Consider the following 5,733-nt stretch of genomic DNA (forward strand, 5'->3'; position numbering starts at 1 on the left):
TGCTGATTTTTTCTTGTCTGTTAAAAAGAGCAGTTAATGCTTACAATTTTCTCTCTCTCTTTTTAACTTAATAATTTTTGACCAACTTTGCATGTTTATTTTTGGTAATCTGAACAACTACTTTGAATATAACAATACGCTATATCCCTTGTTGAGTTCCTATAATTTTTTAGTGAAGTTCTGTATTGCTTCTATTTTTTATTCTCTTTAAATTTTGTTTTCACCAAAAAACCACTTTCAAATTCAATCATTCAGAACAGTATCAACTGTGTTACTATTTCTCATGGCTCTGCAGTTGGTGAGGTCCAGTCAATCAGCTTTCACTCAGGGCATCCTGTGTTTGCGGTTGGACAGTGAAAGGGCTGGCTTATCTGCCGAATCTCTCACCCAAGTGTCTAGGCCCTTGGGTGAAAACTCCAGCAGCAAAGCAAACTTTAACAGGACTGACTCTACCCCAGTGGCCTTTCCATCTTGTCTCTCTAGGAGAGAAGCTTTAGCGTATCTAGACTCATGTGGTGGCTCAAAGCTTCAAATTCTGCTATGCAAATAGGTAGAGCCTGGCAAAAGCTTATTAGCTTTTATGACCAATCTTTGCATGTCATTTGGAGTAGTAATTTCTGCCACATTTTATCCGTAGGAATATTTACCTCAACCTCCCCGGATCACAGTGAGGGAAATAAAGTTCTATTGGGATCTGTGAACATGCATGTGAATTGGGAAAAACTACCTAGCCATGTCTTGTAAATGCAACCTATTATTCCATCCACGTGTCAGAAACTTCATATTCATATTTCAGGAAAGTAAAGGTTACTGGACAAAGAGAAGAAATTATCAGCACGTGGTTTCATATAGCTGATAAAAACAAACCATATCTAGGCTTCCAAGATACCCAGAAAGTATCTGAGATTAATACAATTCCTGCAAGCAAATAAAGGCAAAATGATGATAGTCATGTTGAGTTAGGAGAATGAGTGTGAGGAGGAGAAGTGAAAGAGAAAGACGAAGAGTGTAAGGGATACTTGCGAATGGAACATGCAGTTGTCATGTGTGAAGACTGCAGTGGGTGTGACAGTTGAAGTTAAGCTTATGTCTGTAGTAGACTTTTGTGTGTATTTACATTGAAGTTCATATAAGATTTATTTTTGATGTTATCCTTCAGGTTTTATAGGAAGCACAGGGGGCCATGGAAATAGCTCAGTGGAATAAGTGCTTGCCTGGCAAGCACAAGGTCCTGAGATTGATCCCTGGTAACAAAACACATAACTGTCAGTGTAAATGATACATGCGTATGGAACGTGATGTTGTCATGTGAGGACTGCCTTAAGTGTGACAAGTGAAGTGAAGATTATTGTTTGTGGAGAGCTATCAATATTTTTATTGTAGTTAATATCAAATTTATTTGTTGTTCTTTTTTTATTTTCATTTATTTATTTTTTTTCTCAATGTCAGATATCAAACTCAGACCTTGTGTTTGCCAGGCAAGCACTTATTCTACAGAGATATCTCCCCTGCCCTTGTTGTTTTTAGACTCTACACCAAAAGTTTTATCTTTATTTATAAACCATAAGTTGTGAAAATGTAATATTCTATGATTTTTTTACTGCTTAGACTCACTGTTTAATATACTATAACTCATAAAATTAAATTTAATAATTTGTCAATAAGATATTAAAAAATAAACATGAGTTTGGCACACTTATGTTTGTGGGCCTTTATGACAAAAAATGTACTACACTCTGTCTATAACTGATATAATTATATAGCTTTTTATTTATAGATGAAGTACATCAGCCTTTGAAAATGACTAAGATATGGTATGTATATGTTCCAATTCCCCAAGATAAATGTAATTATTGTAAATGAAAACATACGTTAACAAAATTATCACTAAAGGTTCTATGAAATAAAGCTCCAGTGCACTTAAATTATGTGATGTAATACTTCTAACTGTGCTTAATATATCTGAAGGTAGCTGTAAGATCCAGGAGAAATGGAAGGATTGACTCAAAAGAAATAAACTTAAAAGAGTGGAGAAAGTCATATTTGAAGAAAAATTCTTTATATGCTGAAGAATCAGTCTGCCATCTTTACATGAGACTTGTAGCTGTCTTCATCTTATAAGTGAGAAGAATGAAGTTCAGAAAAGGGCACGTGTGTGCACACAAGCATTCAAAGTGCATACCTCTCGTGTAGCATAGGATATCCTTGAATCAAGCTTTCCAGACTGTAAGGCTCCATGCTAACCCGCATATTTCACTGGCTCCTCACTTTTGAGGAGTTGCATTCATGCATATAAAGTAGAGTTTCATATTTTTATATTTCTCCTATTTTACTTATTACATATTTACATTTCTACTATATTGAGTGCAACTTCTCAACTTTATAAAGAAATACCCAATATCTCTCAAGGGGAACAGGTCTGTTATGGTTCACAATTTCAGTCTGTGTTCAGCTGTCTCCAAGATACAAGTGAGATGGGAAAAGGGCAGTGAGGGGAGAAGGCACTCAACCCATGTGTCTAGGTTGCAGAGAGTGAAAGAGCCACGTACAAGCACACTCTTCTCCAGGTCCTGCACCAAATGACCCACAACCAGCCAGACTCCACCTCCTAACAGGAAGTCAGCTATAGTGTCTCCATGGTCCTTTCACTTTCCACACCTCTGGAAACATGAGGGAAATATTCGAGCTCTAAATTTTAATGGTGTTTGTAAGGAAATTATTTTTCATGGCCTACTAGTACATAGTATAAATAATACAAGGTAGCTCATAAAATATTATAGTTCTACAATATTAAAGTGTGATGCTCTTCAATAAATTATGTAATCAATTTGTGTTTTATGCTTCCCAGATTGTAGCTGCTAACCACATGTAGATAACAAATATTTTAAATGTGGTACTGTAATTGTCAAATAATCACCATATTTCAATGACATAATATCATGAAAAGGATATGACTTTATATCAGCATGATTTGTTTGTTTATTTATTTTGTCTTTTTAAGACAGGGGCTCACTCTACAGTTCAGGCTGGCTTTGAGCTCACTTTGTAGCCCAGGCTGTTCTCAAACTCCCACCAATCCTCTTGCCTCAGCCTCTCCAGTGTTGGGATTACAGGCGTGTGCCACTGTACTTGGCTTCAGCATGATTTCTTGTCACATGCTGAAATGACAATATTAAGTTGAATATCATACTAAACTTGATTTCACCTGTTTCTTGTCACTTTCTCAATGTAGTGACTAAGAAACTTAAAATAAAATGTATGTCCACACCATATTTCTACTGGATACCATTGACATGAAAGCACCCAGAAGAGTTCATTTGCTTTGCATATGCCATGCCACAAAACTAAAACATAGATGTGTTAAGTGAGTTATCTCTTCTCAAGTTAATGCAGGAAAGCATTGGAACATTATTTTTTAATCAGAAAAGAACCTTAAATGGAGGTTAAAAAATGAAACAAATGGAGCTTAGTCCAATAGTTATATTTTATTATGTGAAAGGAATAGAATGGAGAGTTTACAAGTTCATACCATACTAGGGTAGATCAAGAACTGAAATTCTGAACCAAATACTGTTTCCACCATGTGATTCTCCCTAGGTCACCACAATCCCTTTACTTTTTTTCTTTAATTCCAGTAAAATAAGGAACGCGTGGAGCAGTTGGGTATATGATAAAATTGGGTTCTGCTCATCCTTACAACGTACAGCCAGTTCTTAGGGTAATGAATTCAATGCCAACACATGGTTGTGGTTTGGCTGTCTCAGCAGCATTACTTCCAACATTGTAAGCCCCTCTTCCACACTGTACGTTGAAAAGCTTTCTGAAACTTAAAAGACAAACCAACCGACATTTAAAGAAAATATTTTGACTCTGTGCTACAAAACTAAGATTTCATAAGGGCAATACATTTGGCATGTTGAAAAATAAAATGCACAGACCACCGTTTGAGGTTTTATTTTTCTTCCCAACTTTTAGATTCTACAACAGTTACTCTTTCCAATGAATAAAACCAAAACCTTTGCTTTCCTGTAGTATCGTGGGGCACAGAGGCTCACTGCACTGCCATTAAATACTGCTGAATACGACCTCAAGCTAACAGAGAAGTGAAAAGTGATGTTTTATCATTTTAGAAAACACAGTCTGCTAAAATATAGACAGAACCAACGGTGTATAGCAATAGGAATTTATGTTTGGAGCTTGGCTGTTGATTTCAAGTCCCACTAGTTTTTGTTGTATAAGCTGCTTACTTGTTTCTGTAGCTCAGTTTCTTCTTTAGAAATGGAAGGATTGACGTTATCTCCTTTATAACATCTTTCAGGAATAGAAATAATATGTGAATTTAGGTTCCATGGCATCTGACATAACATAGTTATTCAAAATGGCTCATCGAATGTGGCTATATTTATGTGTACCTTGACTAGCTGTACTTGGGCAGATCACTGAAATTTGGCATCCATGTACAGGAACATGGGTGATGGTACTTTGAGCACAGGGTCAGTATGAAGATTAAACAATTGGATACATGCAATGTACTTGGAAGAATGCTAAGCAAAGCATATATTTTATACAATAATCAGTGCTTATGAAAGAATTCCACTATTTACAGTTTGGCTTGCTTCCTCCTGTTCTCCTTCTTCCTCTTCCTACCCTCCCTTCTGCTCCTCTTCCTCCTTCTATCGTGAATCCCTACATAGTTGAGACTGGCATTGAACTCTTCACATAGCCCAGACGAACCTCAAAATTGTAGCAACCTTCCTGCCTCTGCCACCGAAGTGTTGGGATCACAAGGGTGCTCCACTGTATCACTCCTTTCTAGATACATATCAGCAGGTGGAATATACATATGTGTATCTAACAAGCTACACATACTGGCATTTTAATTCTTTCCCTTTTTTAGTTAAACAAAATCCTGGAGAGATTGGGAAATTATTTCCAAATTTAAGGGGAAATCGCTGTGTTTTTCAATAGAGCAAGTAGTTGAGTCAAAGGTCTCTGAAATTTAGTTAATTCAGGTATACACATGATGCTGGGAATCCCATAGGCCTCATCTCCTAATGCGCTGTCTGCTTTTCTTGATAAACTATTTCAAGCTCCTGTCGTTGGTTCTTCCAATCCCTGGCATTTCTACAGGTAAAGTATTTTCTGTTCTTTATTCTCATCAGTTTTTTTTTTTAATCACAGTTCAATACTCATTTTAAAAAGAACATTACTGAGTATCTGCGATAAGCTTTCCCAAGGCCATTTTTATAACCAAGAAAAGGATCACTTCATTATGGAATGGTACTTCTTGATTCTGGTATTGTAAATCCTCTCTATCATTAGCTGAAGCTACATCCATTTAGAAGACATATTATTTATGTCAAACTAATCTGTCTGGGAGAGGTGAAATCAATGTTAACAGCTTCATCAAAGTTAAACAAAAATTGGCTTTGACTGGAAATGAGTGAAATGAGGAAGTTACTTTGGTTAATACATGTAAAATAATCTTCCCCAGGTAAAATGATAAAATCGTAGAAAAAAAAAATATATATATATATTAGAAAAAGTAATGAAATCGCCTTAAGTGTTTTAAGTAATTAAGTCACTGGACCATGTACTTTCATTTGCTTTAAAATTAAAAAATAAAATTGTCCTACTACTGAAGTGCCTATATTTCTTTCTTTCTTTCTTTCTTTCTTTCTTTCTTTCTTTCTTTCTTTCTTTCTTTCTTTCTTTCTTTCTTTCTTTCTTCTT

This window comes from Octodon degus, unplaced genomic scaffold (assembly GCF_000260255.1).
Source record: "Octodon degus isolate 3935 unplaced genomic scaffold, OctDeg1.0 scaffold00058, whole genome shotgun sequence".
In the NCBI taxonomy this organism is placed as follows: Eukaryota; Metazoa; Chordata; class Mammalia; order Rodentia; family Octodontidae; genus Octodon; species Octodon degus.